Genomic DNA, 25,405 nt, shown 5'->3' with positions numbered 1-25,405 from the left:
TTATAAGCATTACCTTGATTATTATTAATTAAGGTTAATTATAGCCTGGCCACATTTGAGTTACTGCAAAGAGAAAAAGAAAACCTGTGAGTAATGGTCATGCTCCTCCAGTCTTTCTGCTGAGCATTTTAAATTAAGAAATCTCCAAGGTGAACAGAACTGTGAAGCCCTGGGCTCTTTCTCTTTCAAATTTAGCTAAATGCTGCTAGCTGTATTGATGTGAGATCTTATTGCTGACAGAATACTGGAAGACTTTAGCATTATCTTCTAACTGAGCTGGTGATGGATGCTGGTAGTATTACTGATGGATGCAAGCTGCATCAGTGATAGATGTGAGTGGTGCAAGGGATAGGTGGTAATGGCACTATTGATGGACACTAGTGATCCATACTGCTGATAAAAGATGCTAAAATGTTCAAGGAAGATATAGAAACATTATTGATGGACAATCATAATTTATCCAATGAAAGTTGGTAGTCTTAATGATAGATGACCATGCTATCAATAATCAATGTTTGTCATATTAATGGGAGCCAATGGTTGCCTTACTAATAGATGATGAGTAATAGTAGCAGTGATGGCTGAGAGAAATACTGCTAAAGGATTCTGCTAGCAGAAGTGAATATGGACTCTGGTACAATTGTCCAGTGAGAGTAAAAACAGGAGGGATACATTTGAGGAGTTCTGCTGAAGGCTACTGGCAATGTTGGAAAAGGATGACATTGCATTCATTAGTAGGTTTTGGTGTCCTCTTTAACAAAACTGGGGACTTCTAAATTTTGCACACTAATACATGCATTAATTCAGAAGGTTTTAAAGGTTAAAGTACAACTGAAACCAGAGACTTTTCTTTTGGGACTAATGGACAAGCAATTAGAAAATCATGGAACTTTGTTTTTATGTATGACAACTGCAGCGAGACTATTAAATGCTCATAAGTGGAAATGTTCAACACTACTACAATGAAGGATTGGTTAGTGAAGATGATGGAACTTGCAGAGATGGCTAAATGAACCTCTTTGATCAGAGAAAAAACAATATCTACATTTATGGTTGACTGGATACCTCTTATAGACTTTTTGCATGAAACGGAAAAAATGCACTTATGATTTGTGGTTTTGATGATTAGGAAAAAATGGATAATAGAAAAAAGTGAGCTGTTTTTGTAATCATAGAGTAAGAGATAGTTTTGCAATTGTACTTATATTTGTTGCAAAGGAATTGGAAGCTTCTTTTTCTTTTTTATTCTTTTTTTCTGCACTTTTGCTTTTTCTCTCTCTTCTTTCCTTTCTTCTTTACTGTTTCTACTCTTTATCAGTTTGTGTTAGTTTTTAAGTGCTTTGTACAAATTTTAATAAAAAAAATTATTAAAAAAAACTGGGAACTTCTCAATGAGAAGCATTTGTGACTAATATCAAGGAGCAATATTCATAAAGGTCTATAATATATGAAAATGACATTATTTTTTAAGATTGTTATGTTATTGCATTGCAAAGAGGAATATCTTAACCCCAGTGTTTTGTTTTTTTCTCTGTTTCTGCCATGGTAACTCTTGATTATCCATTTTTGAAACACATGAGAAATAGTCTCTTGCCTCTATATCCAGCCAGATCCCACGTCTACCACTATGTTCAGATCATCTCCAGTCCACAGAACTTTTGTTATATTTGAGTTTTATTTGGATATATTTTTCCTGAAGCTTTTTTCTTTCCATCTATGGAAATGATAGCACATATGAAATGGACATTCAAAAATAACATTTGTTGGATTTCATTGGGAACCTTCAAAGACTTGGTTCATGGATGATGCTAAGCCATAGTTTGCTTAATTATGTTTTGTTGAATAACACAGTTGTCTGTGTTCACAAAACAGGCTAAGCCTCTGATATCTATTTATTTAACTTACATGGCTTCCCATCTTACGAACCTTATGAATCTTATCAATACTTCCCAGTACATAAAAAACACAACCTTTGGGTTCCAACCTCACCCTATTTCAACATTTAAGGGAAAGCCATCTTCCTTTCAAAAGGCTAAAAAGGTGGGGGGCCCCAAGGGGAGAGTGTTCCACTAAGTAGGGGGTGCTTCCTGCATCCTGCTGGAAGGCAATATTTGAGAGAAGGGACCTGGAGCATATCCACCCCATCTGGAAGAGAAAGAGATAGTCCCAAAGATAACCTGGCCCTGTGCCATGCAGGTTTTAAAGGTGATAACCAGCATCTTGAATTGTACCAAGAAAGAAACTGGAAGCCACTGCAGCTAATGCAGAAGTGGTGTAATACAGGCAAACCATGGAGTACCCAAAACTGTGCACGGTGCTGCATTCTGGACCAGTTGTAATTTCTGGATGGTCTTTAAAGGCAGACCCATATAAAGTGCATTATAGCAATCCAACTGAGAAGTGACCAAAGCCTGATTGACTGTGAGCAATGCTACCAATCCAAGATTGGGTGCAGTTGGTACATGAGATGGATATGTGCAAAAGCCACTCTAGGCATGGCTGCCACCTCCTCCTCCTCACATAGGAGCCACAAGTCCCAGAGGATCCCCAAATTGCACACCAGCTCTGCCCAGGGGAGTGCTACACCATCAAGAGTCAAAGATGACATCTCCAGATCCAGGAGGCCAAAAACTCCAAGAAACTCCATCTTGCTAGAGTTGAGTCAGAGCTGGTTCCTACCCATTCAGACCTCACAGATTCTAGGCACTGAATGGCATTGCCTGTTCAGCCAGGCATGAAAATGGAAATGTACAGTTGAGTATCATCAGCATATTGTGATATCCTGTGCCTTTCAGGTAGATGTTAAAGAGAAGTGGTGAGAGATTTGAACCCTGAGTCACCCCACACAAGAGAAGCCTAGGGTTGGACTCTCCCACTCCATCGTCAACTAAAACCAACCATGGAGGAAGGAGCAGTACTGCAAAACAGTGTCCCCTCTACTTCCAATCCCCAAAGCCAGTCCAGAAAGATATCATGGTCAATGGCACTGAAAGCCACTGAGAGGCCCAGGAGGGCCAGGATGGTTGCAGCATCCTCTTCTCAAGTCCTCCAGAGGTTATCCACAAGCACGACCAGATAATCTGATTTATCCCGGGCCCTCTGAAGTTGAGTGCTAGAAAAGAAAGATTGGAGATTGGACAAAAGTTGTCTGACACTTTTGGGTCCAAGGAGGGCCTCTTGAGAAGGGGGCACACCACCAGCTCCTATCAAGGCAGGCAGCTTCACTCCCTCCTGCAACAAGGCATTAACCACTCTTGGACCCAACCATATGCCACCTCACTGGAGGCCTTCACTAGGAGGGGCATGGGTCTACCCAGATTGCTGAACTGATGGCCACAAGCTCAGATGTCATACCCAGATGAAAGCAAAAAGAAGAAAATTCCCCATATTAAGCTTTAGTATAATGTGTGAATCTAGTCAGAATGTTCATTTGCCATTTACAGTGTCATATATTGTTCCCTTTTATTTCCATTGGTAAAACATCATGGCTGTGTTTACAAAGCATGCTTAACCAGGTTAGATACAAACCAAATAGTTATATCCACATGTACTATGCTTGGTTTCTTTTAAGCCTGATTAGTTTGATTGTGATTTGGAATATAATGGATCTCTGGCCATTTGATGGTTCAATGTATTGTGCAAACCACCCAAATGGGTTACCCTATTAATCAGGTTAAATATGTTTTGTAAATATAACCCACTGAGATATCAGAAGGTCTTCATATAAAGTCAGGAGCTGGAGTTCTGAATTCACTTGATTGCTTAAATACATGGTCTACTTATTCTCTTAACAGTTAGTTCCCTCCCTACTGAAAACCTAACTTGTGTTAAAGCTATGGTTTCTGAATTGTTAAACTGTTTCTGAATATTCTTTATTAATGAACAAATATATAATATAGATAACAGAATATGGAAATGAAACACTTTCTCTACTATAAGCAGAAATGCAATGACTTAACAAAAGAAATACTGCTGATGTGAGGACATTTTCACCCTTCAGGAATAATGTGCATAGAACCAGAAAGCAAATTAAATTTCTATACAAGCAACAACAACAAAAAAGCATACCAGAAATTGGAGCTCAGCATATTCATTTGTTACCAAATATACTTAGGACCATGGTTCAAAATGCAAACTGCCTCCTAATACATATTCATTAAGGGATCTTTAAACAAAGGCTAAAAGTGCATTTTGAAGTATTCAACTTTGTTACATATATTTCTTTTCCAATTAAGTGTTTTTATTGACACACAACACAGAGAATCAAAGCAGTCAAGTAATTTATCTGGGAAAAATAAAAAATATAACAAATTCTAATTATTTTGGCTATGGGAAATTAGTAATTCAATTTGGAATACAAATTAAACAATAAAAAGCAAAGTTGAAAAGAGAAAGAGGCAAGCTACACACTTACTTCAAGAGGATTGGGTTGAAAGACCACTTTTATTTGAAGACAGACAAGTAGGCTCAAAATAATGTCTTCCCCAAGGGTTCCATTAATTCAGTCTCAAGAGAAACTGAAAATTGGAAATAGTCTCGATATAGATTACAAAATGGATGATCCAAGCATTGCAAGACAATTGGAGCCTCATGTTATAATATGCTATAACTCCTCTGCACTGTAGTATTTGAGAAATACTATGTTCATTCTATCCTGAACAATAAGGATACTATGGGAGCAGAAAGATTTAGGGCAGCATGATTTTCTCAAGCTCTGGGACAAGAGGTGAACACAGCAGAGCAACTGTGGGGATATTGCTTTGGTTACATCACATCTGAAGCATTGCAATACACTACAGCAAGACCTACCCTTTGAAAAATATTTGAAAACTACAAGTAGTCCAGAATGCAGCAGTAAGCTTGTTAAAAGAGGCTGCACATAGATAGAATGCAGTGTTTCTCAACCTCAGCAACTTTAAGATGCGTGGACTTCAACTCCCAGAATTCCCCAGCCAGCATGTTGAAGTCTACACCTCATGAAGTTGAAGTCCATACATCTTAAAATTACTGAGATTGAGATGCACTAATAGAATGTGAAAAAGACACTACCAGTACTCCCCGAACTTCAGCTTTCATCCTTGTTCAGCAATGATTAATTTTATTTTAAATATTTTAATTGCTATTGTATTGCAAATTTCTAATGTTGCTTTTGTGGTATCATCTGTAGAATTTAAATGATTTTTGTTCATAATATTATTTTTATTACCTACCTCGAACTATGACAAAAGTTGGAGTTTATATAATTTAAATGTAAGAATATATAAATCCTTAATGATACGTGCACATTAATGGAGCTCAATTTCTCTGGAGGTGTGGCAGTTGAGTTTTCAGTAGCATATGAAGCACAAACTGACAATATTTAAATTTTAAAACATTTATTTTTTGTTTTGAAATCCTAGGTCTTAATGACAACCGGGCTTAGAGAATCCAGAGAGACAAGAAGATAACTCAGCTCTGAAAAAGATTTGTACCTGACAAGGGAAATGTGAAAGATAAAGTATGGCCCAGGTCTGTGTTTTTACCCATTCCTCCTAAAGCTTTGGGAGAGAACTGTAACTTAATGGTACAGAACATGATTTGCATGCAGAGGAGCTTGGATTTAGTCCTTGGCATCTCTAGTTAAAAGGTATCTTGTTTTTACAGCCACCTTTACCATAATTCATTAGTAAAAGGAGAACACATACACTTTCTAAATGCATAGGCTATGGTTTTTAGCCAAGTTACAGGTAGTCCTCTCTTAATTACCACAATAAGGACTGGAAAATTGGTTGTTAAGCAGGGTGGTCATTAAGTGAGTCACCATGTGGCCAGACCCAATTTTACAAACATTTCACAATGGTCATAAAGCAAATCACCACAGTTGTTAAGCAAATCACATGGTTGTTAAGCAAATCCAGCTTCCTCAATGGACTTTTTGCCAGAATTTGCTTAATGATGGGATTTGCTTAACAACTGTGGTGATTCACTTTACGACCGTGATTTGCTTTACAACTGTTGTAAAAAAAATTGCAAATCTTGACCAAGGGGGTAGTGCAACGGTTTGTGATGGTCATAAGTGCAAGTGCAGGTCATAAAGCACTTTTTCCAAGGCTGTCATTACTTCAAACCATCGTTAAATGAATGGTCGTTAAGTGAGGACTACTTGTATATTCTGGGTTTTTACGTGACACTCAAGTTCAAAGAGAGCGTAAATGAGATGGTCTCAGGTTGGCTCTAGTGTTCTGGATACACTGGGAGAGTCATGAAAGAAGATGAATAATATAATTGTGGCAGACAACAGGGAAGGGGAGATGCCAAGACTTCAAGCCAGCTTTAGAAAAGGTCAAAGAGCACGACACATTATTGCTGATACATGCTGTATAATTGAGAAAGCCAATGAATACTAAAAAGAAATCAACATGTGCTTCACTGTTTATAGAAAGGCCTTCAGTTGTGTTGATCATGTCAAACTGTGTAATGTCCTTAGGAAAATGGGAATCTTAGTAAAAGTCAGTGTCTTCATGTGAAACCTATACACAGGTCAGGAAGCCACAGTCCAGACAGAACATGGTAAAACAGACTGGCTCCAGGTTGGCAAAGGAGTAAGGCAAGGCTATATATTCTCCCCTTATTTAATCAATTTATATGTGGAATATATATTGAGAGAAGCTGGATCGAAAGAAAATGAGTGTGAATTTAAAATTGGAGGAAGAAATTTCAATAACCTGTACTACGATGATGACACTACTCTGACAGCTGAAAATGCAAATGATCTGCAGGTTCTAGTAATAAAAGTCAGGGAGCACAGGGAAAAAATGGGACTATGATTAAATATAAAGAAGACCAAACTAATGACAACAAGTAGAACAACCAGCTTTAGAACTGACAATAAAGATACTGAAGTGGTGGATAGTTTCTGCCTTTTAGAATTGACTATAAACAGTAAATGAACCAGCAGTTGAGAAATAGGCCACAAGCACTTGGTAGAGTAGCCATGAAGGCCTTGGAAAAGATATTCAGATGCCATGATGTGTCTATACCTACAAAGATCAGAACCATGCAGACAATGATTTTCCCTGTGACACATTATGAAAGTGAAAGGTGGACTTTGAAAAAGCAGGACTCAGGCCTCTTCTGTATGGCAGGCCTAAGCCAATTTATGTCGAGATTTGAATTCATTCTTCAGCTTTGGGAACAATGATGTCCAGATAGGCCTTTCACCAATCTACTGGTGAGCCTATTTAAAAAAAGGTCCAGTGGACTATTGAAACAAACAAGCAAACCATCATCATCAACTCACCATTTCTGTGAAACAAAGGAAAAACCAAACATGGAAGTCCTAAAATACTGCTTCAGGAGTAACTATTAACCTTACACCTCTGCTTTGCGAGCTGCACTGGTTGCCAGTTTGCTTCCAGGTCCAATTCATGGTGTTGGTTTTGACCTTTAAAGTCCTTCATGGCATGGGGCTGGGTTACCTGAGGGACCACCTCTCCCCTCTCTGCCCATCCCATCAGATCTGGCAGAGGAAGCATGCTGCAGACCCCGTCTGCTAGAGAATTACACTTGGCAGTTCCCAGGAAGCAGGCCTTCTCTGCTGTGGCGCCTGCCTTCTGGAATCTTCTCCCCTCAGAAGTGAGATTAGCTCCGTCCCTCTTAACATTCCATAAGTCCCTCAAGACCTGGTTATGTGATCAGCCCTGGGGCTCCCAGGGGACCGGGGAGATTTTACGATGGCTCCCTTATTAATTTTATCCCCTCCTGTTTTGTGTGTTTTTACAGTTTTTTACGTGTAATTGTTTTTATGTATTTATTTTTTAATTGTTGTACGCCGCCCAGAGTCACCTTGTGTGAAATGGATGGCTATATAAATATGATTGATAAATAAATAATAAACTCAAGGGAAGGGGTTGATCTTACCATAGCATACAGTAGCCATTTGTAAGGGAGGCATTTGCCTCCAACAAAATAAAGCACAGCAGGTGGATTACACCCCAGCACTTATGCTTGGCAGAGATAAGAAAACACCACTTTTGCTATGGAGCAAGGAAAGATGGGCTGAAGTTGCCTTTGAGGTGGGCTGCAGACAGGAGGAGGACTAAATTGTGTGTTCTTATCTTTAAGAAAGAGCTAGTGAGCTGTTCTTGCACCAGGGCAAGCAGGATGCGCAGATGAGTCCTTGGGCTTTTCTCCAACAGCAGACTGGGATGCCCGTCTCCTGAAAATGCTGATCAGGTACCAGGTCATCTTCATCAGAGGGCTTGGTATCAGATAATAGACTGCTGGGAAATAATCTAGCCTGATTTTTTTTTCTTTTCATCTGACAAAGGGATAAAAAGTAGGCTTCAGTAGGGCATTCTTCATGGAGGTGCATTCTTCCCCCTTGATGAAAGGTTTAGGGGGCTAATTTGTCTCATCTGAACTATATCAGCCATGTGCATGCTCGGTCACTGTTGCTAAGCAAACTGATGTGGCATGGCTACTCTGCCTCATCGATTAGAAGCAGAGCACTTTTTTGCTTTATGGAAGCATGATGAAGGGGTGCTTCACTCAAATTTAAAGTGATGTGTTCCTTTAAACATCTACCCACCCTAATAGAGAATGACCAAATTTTACCAGCTGCAACATCCCTGTTTTTCTCTCTGTTGTTACTGTGTAAGGATTGGCAGCACAAGGTGCAACTAAAAAGGGGACCATGTGACAACACAACTTGAACATCAAGAACTAGATAATAGCTCCATGTATTCTGAAATCCATGTAAATTGCAAAGAGGAAAAACGATAAAATATTATGGAAATTGCCATAGCAACATCTTGCTGATTACTGACCTAGTTCAGTATAAAGAAAATGTCCCACAGTATTTGAATGTGTTGCAGGCACAGATCTTTCACAGCAATTTTAAAGCAAATCTTGGTTTTGTTTATTATTATATAGTCTGGTGAATTAGGAGAAATTGTCTTACAGATTTTGTCACTCAATCCTTTCTCCTCTGTAGGGACTTCAAGAGGAAATGAATATTTGCAATGAGTAGGTCAGTCATGATTTTTTGAAAGAGTAAACACCTGCCCCTTTTATAAGAAATAGATTAATATTCCACTTCATTTGCTAATGCAGAACTGCTAATTATCTGTTTATTTCTTTGTTTTTAATTCTAGTCTATCCCCTAATTTTTTTAAAAATTGATTTGTTGTGTTTTGATAGATCACATCAGTCATTTTGCCATTCTAACCACAGATGATTGAAGCAGAGGGAAGGGATGATGTTGCAAGTATAGGTTAGACTCCAATGAGCTAGTTGTTGCTTTGTTTAAATGAGCCTTCTCAAACTGGATCTCTCCAGCTATAGAGGAGAATATACGCAGCTCAGGGTTGAACCGTGGAGTCCTTGGAGTTCTCTGAGCTGGGTTGTTTGCTTGCAGAGATTTCATTACCTGACTAGAGAGCCTGGGGTTTGTTCCCTGTTTATATACAGTAGCTTGCCCTGCCAGTGTTGGTGGGGGTGTGGTTTTCTCCTTGGTAGTTCCCTGATACAGTAGCTAGATACAAGATAGTTCCTTGATACAGTATTGTTTTCTGCTTGATTGTCTGGTGCTAATCCCTATCTGGGTGAAGGCTGCTGGAGAGGATGTGTTCAAGTCTTTTTGTTTCCTTCATGGCTTTTTTATTGTCTCTTTTGAATGGTGTGTAAATGTGGTTATCTCTGTGTGTCTATGGATGGCTGATTTGTCTGAATGCCAAGCTTCCAGGAACTCCCTAGCGTTTTTGGATTTAGCTTGGTCTAGGATGCTCACAGTTTCCCAGTTGAAACTATGGTCAAGTCTGTCTACACAATCAGCCATCAATAAACACAGAGATAAACCACATTTACAAACCATTCAAAAAGAAGACAAAAAAGCCAAGAAGGAAACAGAAAGATCAGAACACATCCTCTCCAGCAGTCTTCACCCAGATAAGCAGGGATTAGCAGCAGATAAACAATCAAGCAGAAAACAACACCCTAATCAAGGAATTACCAAGGAGAAAACCCCACCCCCACCAACACTGGCAGGGCAAACTACGGTATATAAACAGAGAGCAAACCCCACTCTCACTAGCACCGATGATGTTACCTAGTCAGGTCATGAAACATCTGCAAGGAAACAACTATGCTCAGAGAGCACCAAGGACTCCACTCTCTAGATATGTTAAGTTTGCAGCTTCCAGAATTCCCAGCCAGCAAATTCTAAAATACATGCAGCGCATCAGCACAGCCAACTGGTAGAAGCCATGATGACGTCACGGACATGATGACCTCAATTCTCCCCCTCCCACAAACAGCCACTGGGAAGGGGCTTAAGTTGTTTATAGATTGCCTCTCAGTCTAATTAATCCTCACAAGGCAGTTTTAAACAGATCTGAAAACATAAAAAACAAACATGTAACAATTATAGCAGCTATTAATAAATGAGCAGCACAAATAATATTTTAAAAGGAACCTTAACGTTATCTAAATGTGGAGTTCAATTTAAAAGTCTTTTAAATTAACTAAAGGATCAGAAATGGCAAGCCGGTAATCCCAGATATATGCAACAACTCTTCAAAGTCATGAGCTGCTATGAAACTTAAAGCAGTGCTCACATGTGCAAACTACTGTGTCAGCCTTCCCCAGACTGGTGTCTTCCAGGTATGTTGGCCCACAAATTCCATCATTTTCAGCCAGTTGGACTCAAATGATGGGTCCTGCAGCTTGGCCCATTTAAGTGGCACTCATTACGAAAAACTGGACTGAGTTATAGCTATGTCCTCACTGTTACTGCAGTGACGTCCATGTCTTCCCAAACAAAGCCCAAAGGAGCTTTGTTTGAACTGATGGCTCCTCACTCCCTGTATATTGATACACACAACCACAGGCTCCTTCTGAAAAGGTGCTACCAAATTCCTGATTGTCTTCCCTACAAGTAGTTGATTAGTTTGCACTAGTGTAAGGGAAGGAAGATGCAGAAAATACTCCTGTGTGAAAATTTCTCTCTTTTTTTCCCCTACAAAAGAGACTTACGTTTCTTTATCCAATTCTCACTAGCAGGTCGCTTGAGAGTTTCTTTTAAATTTCTCTTGGTAATGTTTCTGAGCTTCCTTAACTGCTGGAGAGTGCTGGAAGGTCCTATGACCTTCTCTGAAAAAGCCCATTAGGAGAAGTGCCTTTCTGTTGGAAGAGAACCACAGTGTGAGATGTGGGGAAGACTGCAGATTGCTGATACAAAGAAGGAAAGGACATGCATACATCCTCCTTTCCTATCTCATAAGTAAAAAAGTACAAGCACACCACAATTCACCCATGAGAATTTCTTCTACATTCTCTTTTTCTTTGAAAGAAACTTCAGAAGAATATTCTCTTTTAGCAAATTGAATGAAAAATAGTAGACAAAAACACAAGATAATTTTTCAGTATGAAACTAAAATAGAAATATAATCTGTGAAGACTATATGGGGCTGGATTGTCTCTCAATGGGAAATGCAAGCTTCAAGATTGCTTTTCTTGGAGAGTTACCAAAATTTCTGCTAACAAAAAAAATTATAATTCATGCATACATGAGATTCCTTGCTGCTGCTTTTGCTTTTCTTGAGTTTCATTGTAAGACATAGGAAAACTGAAAATGGTATCCTGATGTCCTGTCACCACAACACCAAGATGGCCAATCTTCATAAGAAAACCAGATGGCCACCAAGCAGCAAATGAGGTTGCCAAAAGAATCTTGATAGTACAAAGAAGAAAACTATGGGAACTGTCATGAACAGTTTGCTGGTACAAGATCTATCTTTCAGAGGGCAGGTACCTAGTGCTTTTCAAATGCCAAACTCTTCATTTTCCCTTTCTCTTTGGCTGTGAAGAAAATGCAGTAAGAGAGCAGACCTTATCAACATTCAGGCAAAAGGCTTCAATTCACACACACACAGAGAGAGAGAGAGAGCGCGCGAGCATGTATTGCTTTCCTTTTCCTTACTGGGCCAACTTGAGAATGAAGCTTTATTGATTCTCTGATAGAACTGTCTTCTTCTCATTAGAAAGCAACATTCCTCTCAGTTTTTTCTTCTCAATTCTTTCTATAATGCATGGGTGGGGATTTCTTTTTCCCCATCAACATCTATTGAATAACAATTGGTGGAGGAATCAGTTGTACTATTATTAAGGAGTTAGTTGAACATATTCATTACTATCATAATCAATTGCATCATATAGCAAATCACTTTCATATTATTGCCAAGAAAACTAAATGGATATGTCCATGTAGTCAACAGGAGTCAAGCTCAAAAGTCAGGAAATGTTTTTGCTTTTGTTTTAATGCTACAAATAAACACAACTAATCTTATATCTTGGAGGAAAATGTTGCAGTGTGGTCATGTGGAATGTTGCCTTTTCAGATAGAAATTCCCCCATCACATTAAGCCATAATATAATCTGTTTGTTTGGGACTTGAAGAGTTACATGAATCAAAGTTTGTAGTTTGTAAGTCATGGTTTGTAAATCAAGTTTGTAAACTATAAACTACAGTTTATAGCTTAGTACTTGTTTGCTTGTTTGTTTATTGCATTTCTACATTGCTCACCACCAAATTCTCTGGGTTATGTGTAAAAATCAAGCAATGTTAAAACAATTAAATAACATTACATTGTGTAATAATTAACACAACAAAATTAAATTATTAAATTGCTATTTATGATAAATTCAAATAATTTTTAACTCAGTCAATTATAGCTTGTTCAAGAAACTATGATTTGATATGAATAGAGTCAGTAAATACTCCTGAAGAAGGAGGCAAGTAAAAACAAATGCCTCTTTCTTTGAGTGTGGAATATTTGTACTGAAACAGAAAAAGCTGATGGGAGGACATTTTCTGGTAATGGCCCTCAACCAGTCTTTCTGTTTGCTGGCCCATTTCTGGGAAGAGAATTTACTAGAAATATATGAAGGTAGATAAAATTAAGCTATGGGTTGCAACAAGCACTTGGGTTGGAAATACTCCAATCTTATTATGATGAGTCAAAGCCAGTTCCGTCCTCTACATATTCCAGCTATTGGAACAAACTAGTCTCAAAATTATGAATATTATTGTTCAACCTATGCATCTCTGCCCAGATTGATAGCATAGTCATCTATGGAGGTGGGGGGGGGGGGGAACAGTGATGAAACACACAACAAAAACTCCACCCCTTACCTACTTTTGCGTACTGGAACACCACAACCATGAAAGGGCAGAGCTTGCACTGTCACATCATGATACATGTTTTATCATTATAGCATCACTGTGGTCATTTTAGCATCATTGTGGATGTCTATGTCCAACATATTAATATTTCGTGTAGATCTTTACAAGTTCATTGTCTTGAAACCTTTCAGCTAAATATTTCTGTATGAGTGTGTGTGAGTGTGTGTGTGTTCTCTTTGACCCACTTTGAATGCTAGTGTTCTTTTTTCTAACGGATAACATCTCTTGGATTATTTTGGCAGTGGGAGAGGAACACTTCTACATAAAGGCAATCAAATAGAATGTGCAGCTCTTGTGGGTTCTGATGGTTTATGTTCCCACAGGATCTGGTCCCAGGGATATTTGCATTAAAATAGGCTCTTCTCTCCCTCTCTCCCTCCTGTTTTGAAGAGTCCATCTGCTTCTGCAGCTTTCTCAACATTATGTAGTCAAAAGGCTCTGTCACACTGCAACCATTTATTCTCCTCCAAGCAGCCAACTGAGTTAAGACAAAAGGGCTTGATGGCATGTGACAGGATCAGCACCATCAACTGACAGAAAAGAAATCCAAGACCTAGTAGCTTTCCTCATTTTTTCACCTGAGAAAACTGAATTTGAAAATATTTGTTTTGCCTCATTTACTGAAGATAATTGGGTTATAGGGCTGTTCCTCACATCCATGATAACATATTATCTTCCCATCCTTGCATCAAGAGGAAAGTACATTGATATGAAAAGCGCTTCCCCCATAGCCTACCGATAGCACAGCTACATCTTAGCAACAGGGCTGGTCATTGTGGCTGCCTGCACACACTGGAACATGAGTAGTTTCAGGGCAGTGATTGGCAGAATCCCTGCTCCCCTTCCATCTCTTTCCCAGTGTCATCTACCAACAGGAAAACAACCTGCCAGTCACTCCCCTGCATGCATGGAGGGGCAGGATTGGGGGACTCCAGGTCCATTTGCCATCAGCTGGAAATTCTGGTTTTGGTTTATTTTTTGACACTCAGGTTCAATGTTCCTTTTTTAAAAAAAAAATCCTGCCATGAGAATATAGCTCTCTTGATCTCCTGGAATATTGGCAGGTCACTATTCACATGACAAAATTAGCCAGTATTTTTCAAAGATGCTGCACTGAAGCACCCAAGGCACCCCATGGCTTCATTGCACCTTCCAGTGCCTGAGACTGTGCTGCACTAAGCTGATCTATCTAGGTCACCAGCCACCAGATAGTCTGCCTACCCTGGCTTTGCCCCACCCTTCAGCCACCCACCCTGTCATTGCCAGTGAGGTGTCTAGCCAGACTGTGACCTTCCTTTTATTTCTTTAAGTCAATGTCTAGTTTATGCAAACCCAAGTGGCCTACTCTGTTTGTTTACCAATTTGCATGTCCTTCTTTTATTTTGTTTTAAAATAAGATTCTGGATTATTGTCTCTGAAGATCAAGGGTAAGGTGGGAGAGTGGAACATCCTGGTCTTTTTCGTTTAAAAAAATCCAACACAACCTTGTTGATAATGATCTGTTGACATGAAACAAAAGTTAAAGATGGAAGTGACTCTGAAATTAAAGAAAGAGCAAGTTCTCTGGCAAGGAGATTACACCATAGGAGGGAGCTCAGGTTTTCTCCTTAACCCACCCAACCTGAACCATGGCTTGATATCCCTGACACTGTCTCTTTCTCAGGTGTGTAACAGAGGAGAAGTGCAACCTTCTGATCTGGAGCGCAGTCTGCAAGTTTGTAGCAGCTGGAATGGATTCATGCTTTCCCTACTGACAGTGCAGTCAAATCTCAAGGAAGGCAGCCAGTGGAATAACCAGCCCCACATTTATCAGATGGGAAGGAATAGTATTTTAGACTCCATTGCAGATCTTTCCCTCTCTATCTGTGTACACACCCAGCCATACACCCAAATGTATGCATGCGTACACAAGTGCATACTCATATTCAGGATTGAATTTATGAGTTCTGTAAATCCATTAGTTCAGAAAATCTCAAATCATGCATATCAATGACATTAGCAATCTCTTGAGAGAGCTGCATTTGGTGAGGTTGATATTCCATTTCTAAACTTCACAAAAAAAGAAGAAAATAACCCCACAAGAGAGGTGTACAATCTCTCTGGCAGCCACTGAACAAATGGCCATGGAGGTGCAGAGTCTAGTGCCAGATGAGAGGGAGTGGCCGCACAGCAGACGTGGAGTGCAGCAGATTGCCACCCTCTGACAGCTAATCTTCCCTGCACCACAGATTGTTTGCTAGAGAGTCTGGTGCCAACATAAAATGAAAAACATTATTTTTGTGCTAGAATAACTTAGCACAACTTCAGCCTGCCTCAGCAGCAAGCTGGCCATGAGATGGAGACTCCCTTGCCAGCACATGCCCTTGGCAAATGTTTAATGGAGCCTTTTCATGGCACAACAAGTAGGCTGTTGCCCATAGTCCAGCTAGAAATCATCTTGCACTATAAGAAGCAATCATGCTTGTTATAGAGTTCTTTCTGCATTTCTCACCAGAAACAGACTTTCTTAACCTGGTACTTTTTAGATGTGGTTGACCCATTATATTTCCCACAATCTTTTCCCAAAGTCCACTGGCAAAGGCTGATGGGAGTTGGGGTTGAAAACTTCTGGAAAATCCCATGCAGCTTAAAATAAGCAATCTTCTCCAACCTGGTGTTCTCCTAGATGTAATGGGAATTGTATACTAGCATATTTGGGAGAAGGTAGGATGGGAGAGTCAGGTGTAGAATATGAAAGGGATCCCTGAAAATCTGTTCCATGTCTACATGTGGCTCCTTAGCTCTACTCCATTACAGCCCCTTATATGTTATGAGGCACATATCTGTCCTTCACATTTTACTTTCACAAACTTTACATGGAGAGAACATCTGTCACCTGGGGTGTTATAAGTATTACAATCCTCCTAAAATGATGAACAACATTGTATGTGCCTGCATGCATCCTAAAAGTGCTGGCTGAAGTTAACTTGCAGCTTAAGGCAAGATTCACTCCTGTCCTAAGCAACCCTGTTTCACATACAGAAGCCTATACTGGAAATAGGAAAGTAACCTCCATTGAATATGGATGCCACAAGCTAGCTGAAGAGGTGCAGACCAGGCCACGCTCAACTCTTCTTCTAACATTTTGCCATTGCTCCGTTCTGAGCATCTGCTGCCTGAAGCAGCTGATTCACTCTGCCTAATGATAGAACTGAGCCAATTCGTCAGGCAACTAAATCTAATTTTGGACTGAAATCAAAAGGAACAAGTGATGGAGTTATAACTGTTGACAATTTCATTGATACAAGCAAATAAAAATGACCAAATATAGCGTGAAAGAAGAGAAAGGAAATGAGAAAGCCCTTGAATCCTCAGAAGCACCAGCCAAATATTGTATCATGCCTGTCTTCCTCAAATTAGGACTTTCCACGTGAGTAGGGTAAGTATCCTAGATGGTAGAACCTAGCCAATGTTGGCTGATATCAAAAAGCAGGGTCAATCTGGAGAATACTTGGGTAGAGGTTTACCAGAAATTCCCAGGGTTGTAGATTAGACTAGGAAGGTAACCTCCACTTGAAGCAGACTGTATCCTCACCCATTCCAACACTGGGGATTATAGTCTCCCATGAAACCATGGCCTCTTTCAGGTTTATGTACTTCAGCAGCTGTTTGAATTGTCTAGTCTCTGACATACAGCTAGTCTCAAGACATCAGGCTAGCTACTTGGAATGGCCAAAAAAGAGATCTTCTCTTTCAACAGCATTTCTTCTGCTCCAATCTACTTTTGACCACACAGGATATGCTTTGGCCTTTTTCTCCACGTGTACACCAATTGGAAAGGGAGGAAAGGAAAGATTGATTGATTGATTGATTTGTTGGATTTGGAGGCCATTCAACTCCAGAATGACTCTGGGTGGCTTACAATTTAAAACAGAAAAACAATAAAAAGGAAGTAGGCACTGGTGAAACTTTACCTCCAGAAGAGGGATTTAGCAGCTTCCCAATCATTCATCAAACAACAGAGCACTCTATGAGAAAGTGGGTTGCCCATTGTGACATTCCTTCCCAGAAAAACTTGAATGATAGTCAGTCTCATGCACCCATACAGAAAGAGATTTTCTGCAAGCAACTACTTTTTCTCAGTTATAAGACAGCACTATTCATGTTGTAACTAGAAATAATTGCTAGAAATAATGAGATACATTGTTTAGGAAAAGTAACATGGTTCCAATGAAAGAAAAGAACAGGAAAGACCAAGATCATAATTGCAACAAAGGAAAGCTAAGTTTAAATATATCTGAGCTTCCTATGTTTTAAACTCATCCACAAAAGTGATGAATTCTTTCTTCAAAATATAGCTGGAAAAATAATATTGAAGGAGAAGAAACAGTTCATAGCTAGTGTCCATTTCTAGTTACACTGATGATAAACATTGCATGGTATATAGAAGAAGCTGGCATTTGCCCCATGCTTCAAAAACATTATGGCTGTGTTCAACCAACATGATAACTCATGGTTAACTAAATCATGGTTTACTGAATTAATTCTATTGCCTAGATTTGCATGAATCAAATCATAAATTAATTGCACAGGTTGAATTCACGTAATATGCTAGACTAAAAGATAGCTGCAAAATCTGTGTTAGAGTGCATCATGGGAACCCAGCCCATGCATTAAGAATATTCCCATATGCCATCCTTGGCCAATGGATGACACCACCAGCATATGACTTCTAAAGGCAGCTATTGGAGATAGTCCTCTTGTGCATGGTCATTCTGTTCCTCCACAAAAAAGTTATGGCACCAGCTAAGGAGTCAGTCCCTATTTTATTTTGTCACTGTGCCCCAGAATGCCTGATTTAAACATCAAAGCACACTACATGCTTAAGTGGTGGGTGCATTTCCAACCATCCCTCTAATTTGAAGTTAGTCTTCATTGCAATGACATTGATATCTTCATAACATATGTTAACCATTTAGCTTTTATAGTCAAGTAATGTGTACCTGTGTCAGGGGAGTAATTGCTACTCTTGTTTATCTTCTCCTTGATTAGATATTAAAGTGTATAGGATTTTTTTCTGGAATGTATTACTTTTACAGTGTTATTAATCTGCCTGAGCTTTCAGTGGTAAAACAGGGTGAAGATATAACCAAGATATTAAGATATTCTAATGGAATGGTTATCAAATACCCTGAATTGATGCACACTGATTTTACTTGTCCTTGGCAGGAGATTGTAACTCCAAGAAGTACCAGATTGTTGTTGGCCGAAAAACCAAATAATTTTCTGCAAATGATAGATTGCATGATGCAATCAGGAGTATAAATCTGAAAATAAATGTGTCTAAGGTATTGTGTTTCAAAGGGAAATGGAGCAAATGATTGCAATTTGCACTACACAAATAGTGCAAACTAGAGCAAGTAGATATACTTGTGTACATTAGTAGAATGTTTACTAAAGATGGAAAAACAGAGAGAGGATTTTTAAGATGTGCAAATGCTAGTAGAAAGTGGACAGTGGGTAGCACATAGTCCATGTAAGAAATGAAAGAAGCAAAAACATGTGTGTAAGAGTGTCCTTCTGCCCACTTAGTTATATGGAAGTGAAAGCTGGGTATGTTAAAGTAAATTGAACGCAGTAAAAAAAGTAAATTGAATGCAGGGCTATTGAAGAAGTTTGTTTACTAAAACAAGAGAAAGGACTGAGAATAAAGGAATGTTCAGTGAATGTAGATTGAATGGAAAAGTGAATGAGCAGTATGAAAGTAGTACATTGAGAGGGTTGAATCATATACAGAGAAGAAATGAGGCCTCAGTTGCAAAGAAATGTATAAAGGAGGAGTGAATGGCTAGGGAGAAAGGGGAAGATCAAGAAAATTGGGATTGGATGGAGTCAATGAGATCCTGAAAACTAATTAAAGAGAGAGAGGGGAGAAGTTTAAAGAACAATGATAATATATGAAATGTGTGCTAGTGGTGGGGAAGGAAAGCCTGCAAAGATGATAAACACATGGAGAGGTAGAGTGACTGGTTTGGGTGCAAACTAGATTTAACTACACTTTATTTTATTTTCATTTTATCATTCCTTAATGTCTTTGGCTTACTTTTCTTGCTCTTTTTTCATGCTATATGTAACACTGCTTACCCTGGGAGGAATAGCATGATAGATATAGATATAGATATAGATATAGATATAGATATAGATATAGATATAGATATAGATATATATATAGATATAGATATAGATATAGATATAGATACCAAATCAACTGCTCAAGCAGGTAATTTTTTCAGTGTTGCCACATGCAGAGAAAAGTTCACCTCTGATGTAGGATGCAACTCCAGCAGTTTTATATCCCTATCAGAAATCCAGTGGTGGCTCATTGCAAGGGGTAAATTAACCCAGTTCACTCTGTAACCACTAGAAATAGGTGGTGGTATGATAGGTTGTGGTGTGGTAGGGCTTAATAATGACATGAACATTTGTTGTCTTAATATCAGAAGTTATTCCCATGCATTATTGCTCCTTCTCAGTAGCATCTGAGGAGAAATGGAAAAGCTCAGTAGGTTCTACCTCTTGCCTCTGCCCCACCAGTACTGCCCAGATCTCTAACCCTCTTCCAAGCACAGCTATTTCCATTCTGATTTGTTGCATGGACTGTTATCTCCCCCCATCACATAGAAAGACTGAAAAACTACAAAACAGCCATTGTATTCTCCCACACACAATGTATTACAGCACCATTAGTTAACTCAGAAGCAACATAAAGGAATGTTTTTCTTGGGGTGTTTTTTATATGACAATATGTCATCTAAGAATCTGGGACAGTTATCCTGCATATCTATCTCTCTCTCTCTCTCTCTCTCTCTCTCTCTCTCTCTCTCTCTCTCTCTCAAAGACAGAGGAAGACATAACTACAAAATAAGGGGAAAAAAATAATAAGATCAGCTTTGTGATTCTGAAAGTTGGATGCCATAAGCTGCAGAGGCAACAGCAATACCAGTCTTGTAAGGGCCATGGGCAAGGTGTTCTCTAGTGGCCCCTTGCTATTCTGATGGGCCCTCTAGACTTTACTAGTGCCTGGAGAACTTCATGGACAGTCATATAATTCCAGCCACCTAGCAGAGGCTCAGCTTTCCACCCAAGTGAGGCAGTTGCAGCCATTTTCCCCTGCCTTTTGTTATCTTTGTTCCCTAAGGTCTTCTCCATTGTATAGGCATGGAAGGAGAGAGACAGTGACACCTGCAGAATTTCTTCCACATCAGGAAGAGGAGGAACAAGATGGCTTTAGCCACAGAAGATCCTGAGGCCCCTGCAACTACCTAGCTTTGCTGAGCCTGCTAGGTACTGGTGTTCAGCTTCTGCAGAGCACGGTACTACATATGCACAGCTTGGTCAATACCTAAAAGAAGCTTTGCCACCCACCCAAAAGGAGAAATTGAATGAGGCTAAGTAGTTGTGATACCAGCAACAAATTCTGGAATAAAAGAAGGCTGTAGGAACTTAAAAATACTCCAGACCATTGGACTGTAGGAACTTAAAAATACTTCCCTTGAAATTCACCACCACCACCACCCACCCCAAGTATTATGTTTTGTTGTTGTTAAAAAAGAAAAGAGCAAGCTCTTTTATAGGGAAATACTGATCAACAGGGAGTAGCTCAAAGAAGATCTGTTGTGAAATGCTTTGTTATAAGTAGAGTTTTTTCTATTTTTGTCCCTGTGATTAGATTCTGAACCATTTGAATCATCATTAATGTAACATCTAGAAGCAGGCAACAGCTCAACTGAATATGGCATTAAGCTAATTTAGGGAGTCTTTGGAATCATGTGTGTAGGCAGATCTACGTCATACGTGTCACAGTTGTAATTTCTTTTTCACTTTCAAATAGAAAGAATTGCCTGTTATGTGGCCAATGAATCTTTGCTTCCTTCTCTGGTTATTTATTAATACACCACAAACTTGACTTATCTGTCTAAAATTAGATAACTCACACATATTTATAGATGATATAGATAGATATAGAGATAGAGACAGAGACAGAGACAGAGACAGAGACAGAGATAGATATAGATACAGATATAGCTATAGCTATAGATATCGCTATAGCTATAGATATAGATATAAATATGTAGAATCTAGCACAATCCAGAAAAAACTTCAATCAGACTAAAACTGATTGACACATTACATAGCATGAAGTGATAGTTGAGATTATAGGATTTGTGCATTATACCACTTTAGTGTGCAATTGTAAGGGGGCAGGGAGTGAAATAAAAAACCCTGGCATGTATTAAATTTGCATACTTTCTCCCTGATATGCTACAACACAGTGTTTCTCAACCTTGACAACTTTAAGACATGTGGACTTCAACTCCCAGAATTCCCTAGCCAGCATTCTGGCTGAAGAATTCTGGGAGTTGAAGTCCATACATCTTAAAGTTGTCAAGGTTGAGAAACACTGTCCAAAATCATACAATCCTAGAGTTGGAAAAGGCCATTCAGGCCATCAATTCCAGCTTCCAGTGCTACATAGAAAAAAGGTATTTTGCATTTCATTTCATTTCATTTCTCTATGGAAAGGAGCATTCAGATATTGTCTTTTTTGTCATGGAATCTGAAACAATAGAATCCAGAATTCAGCCATCTCATTCTGGTTCTTGCTAATGCAAATCCTATATGGTTTGACTGCAATGAAATATGCAAGGTTTAATTTTAACTGTTTTTTTTTTTTTAGTTAAAGCCATAAAATACATTTAAAAAATGAAATTAAAACTCATGACCTAAATCAATCCAACTAGTTAAAATAAAAGTCCTTCTTTAGGCAGGTTTTGTTTTTAAAAGAGCCATTCTAAAGGAAATTTAAAAAAGGTTTTGAAGGTGGATGAAGAGGGCTAAAGAAGCTTTCAGCAAAGTGGAATGATATTGAAATAAAAGAACTTTAAGGCATCCATGGGAAGATAGAGATTAGGGCAGATGAATGATGCAACACATTTCATATCTGTTCTATTTGTTGTAGTGGTTGTAAAAAAGGTTTGTTTGACATGCATCGTGAAAGTTGCATCTAATCTCAGGATATAAATCCAAAGGCTGGGGTTTGCATTGTGACATCGCGGTACATGTTTTGTCATTTCTTCATCTTTGCGATTTGTATTAGATGCCTATGAAAATGGTGAAATGATTTCAATTGAACCTGAAATGAGGAAATGTATTTCAAAGATCTGTATGGGAATGAAAGTGATATGTCAAAGAGTAGATTTGAAACAAAAGCTATCAATGTTAATGCCCAAGAAAACAGTGATGAAATGAAAGCTGTAAATGCTGTGAGAACACTGAAAAATGATAAGGTTGCAGATGTAAATAGCATAATTGGAGGAACATTAAAATATAAAAGGTAAAAAACTAAGAGTGAATCCTAATTCTACAAGGATATATGCTTGTTACATGCACCTGAGACAAAGTTTGGCAGGATTCTGACTGAAAGTATGATAGGTCACAATGAGCAAAATTTGGAAAGTTCAGTGTAGTTATATGCTGGGTCATGAGTATGAAAACCAGATTTTTACTATTCAGCTGGTCACTGAGAATTGTACAAATGAGGAAGAAAGCTTAGTGTACATACTATATGTTGATTTAGAGAGAATGTAAGACAAAGTGAATAGGCTTGGATTATGGAATGTTTTACAAAAATATGGACTTGAAAGTTGGTTGCTGAATGTGATAAGAGTGATACAGTATATGATGGAAGTAAATCCTGTGTGAGAATAAATGGAATGCTTAGTGAATTGTTCAACACTGAACAGGGAATTAGGGAAAGATGTATGATATCCCTTTGATGTTTAATGTATTTATGGATAAATGTACAAAGAATGTTTGTGGTGACATTAGAGGTCTGTGGGTTGGGAAAGTAAATGTATGTATACTTTAGGATGCAGAAGATGCAGTCTTATTGTCTGAGAATCCTAATTATTTCAAGTCCATGTTAGATTGAATGATGCAATGAAAGATATGGATCTGAAAATTAATATATCAAAGACCAAGGTAGTTGTGTTTGACAGAGAAAACAGAATGAATGATTGCAAGTTATACATAGATGGTGAAAGAAATAGATAAATGTGTGACTCTGGGTAGAATATTTAGTAAAGTATTATGAGGAAATAATGTTTGTCAGAATAAGTGAAAATGTACAGCATATGTATAAAAGCATAGTTCTACCCTTTTTTGTTATATGAGAGCGAGCCTTGGGTTCGTCTGGAGGAACGTAAAAGTAAATTGAATCCAGTGGGAATGGGTCAAGAAGAAATGGGTGACAAATGCATGTAGCCTGAATAGAAAAGAAAGTGACCAGTATGAAGGGAGTATATTGAGAAGGTGTTGTCATATAGAGAGAATCATTGAGGGCTGCATCATAAAAGAAATATATGAAGGAATATCTGGAGAGGAAATGGATGGATGTATTCAATAAGACCCTGAAAAAAGGTGAGAAATTTAAAGAACAAGATGAATGCATGGAGGAATGAAAACAAGGATGGCTTGCAAGGATAGAAAAATGTGGACAGGTACTATGAACAGTATTGGTGTATAGAGATACAGCAATCTTTTCTTTTTTTTATCTGATGTCTTTAATTTCTTTGACTTACTATTTCTTACACCTTGTCTGTGCTTTGTATAATGCTGCCTACTCCGAAAGGGAGAAGAATGATGAGCAGGTACTGGTATGTACTCTGTGTGTGTGTGTGTGTGTGTGTGTGTGTGTGTGTGTGTGTGTAGAGATAGAGATAGATATATTTCTACTTTGGGATAAGTCAATTTTTTTTACTTCCCAAAGGGCACTTAACAGAATAGTGGCAACTGATTAATTAGGATTGGTAGCTTGAAGTCAAGAGGCCTGAAATAACAATGCTAATTATTTTTTTTTAATGATTACAGAAATTGATTCTCCATCTCCTTTCAATTTAGTCATGCATATTTATTAATTCAATTTAACTTATTCAAGGTGGTGAAAGCTATCATTATTTTATAGCTTCCTAGCAGAAATACTCTAATATTTTCACCTCAAGCTTCTCATGAATAGTGACTCTATGCTTACATGGTTAAACCAAGTAGCTTGGGAGGGTTGCATTTTGTGTCAGTAGGATTCCACCAATCCTACTGAATTGAAAACAGCTGATATCTAAAACTTGGTTTGCTGCTTTCAAGAAGACATAGCTATTATGACAAGCTTTTGCTAGATAGCGCCTCATGCATACTGGCAACCAGATTAGTGACACTGGTTAGCATCAGAGTTCTTTGGAACTATCACAGCATAACAAAATGAAGCTTACAGCCTGGTGTGTAAGTTTCAGGATAACAGTATTGCCTATAGCACCAAATATACTCTACTTTCTCATCAGTTTAGAGCTTTCCCATTTTGTGGCCAGTCTCTCTTCAGGCCAAAAGAAGTAGCTAGTTGTCTTCCTAATGACTTCCTGCCCTCTTCTATAATACACCTAACGTCTCTTTCATATCATTACGGTGTGCATCCAAGTGCTTTTTCTCAAGCCAATAGATGGATTCATGGAATGTCAGAAATTATGATAAATAGCTATGCTCCTGGGATTTTTTCTTTTATACACACACACAAAAAATCTGCTTTAGACTTGGCTGCAGTACTATATGTAGTTTTGATTATTTTCTTCCTCCTCCATGGTATGCAACAATGGCATATACTAAAGGTTGTGAATGAAACATAACAGATCTCCGTAAGCAGCATTTACCACAAATAGTATACATTCCATGACCTTCAGATCTTGCTCCATTTAAGGCAAGGGGGCAAACTTTTGGTTGGGGGTCAGACTTTCTGGATAGCTGAAAATCACACTGAGTGGGGCAAGTACACAATGGCATAACAAAAATAAGAAGGGACTGGGTTTTAGCAAGGAATATTGATGGTTTAATTGGAGGAAGGTAACTTGTTTATTGATGGAGGTTGGATATATTATAGTATCAGACATTTGAACTTCTGTTTTGTTTTGCTAATCATCAGAAATGAGCAGGTCCAGGAAACCATGGATCATTTATTTATCAGAATTTTGCCCCTGAATTTCAGAGATGTAATTTCAGGGTGGCTGGGGGTGAGGGCTACAAAACAGGATTCCAGGGAACACATGCAACTTGCAGGTTGCTCATCCCTGGCTTAAGACAAAGGGAAATTCACTGAAGCTT

The 25,405-nt window shown here is 38.6% G+C and overlaps 1 protein-coding gene across 1 annotated transcript in view; it reads left to right on the top strand.

Annotated features, from left to right (window-relative positions):
- The window catches only part of LOC103051092 (disks large-associated protein 4-like), a 308,223-nt gene that overhangs the window by 218,411 nt on the left and 64,407 nt on the right, over window positions 1–25,405 (top strand). Inside the window, exon 4 of the mRNA XM_088154030.1 lies at window positions 5,400–5,508. The gene's annotated coding sequence lies outside the window, so the exon portion shown is untranslated. The remainder of the gene's footprint in view (window positions 1–5,399; window positions 5,509–25,405) is intronic.

Source organism: Python bivittatus, unplaced genomic scaffold (genome assembly GCF_059951505.1).
Source record: "Python bivittatus isolate LINGU-HERP-01145 unplaced genomic scaffold, Pbiv_v1 ctg000700_np1212, whole genome shotgun sequence".
Lineage (NCBI taxonomy): Eukaryota > Metazoa > Chordata > Lepidosauria > Squamata > Pythonidae > Python > Python bivittatus.
Note: the sequence above shows the minus strand (reverse complement) of the source record. Positions and strands in the feature narration are given on the sequence as shown.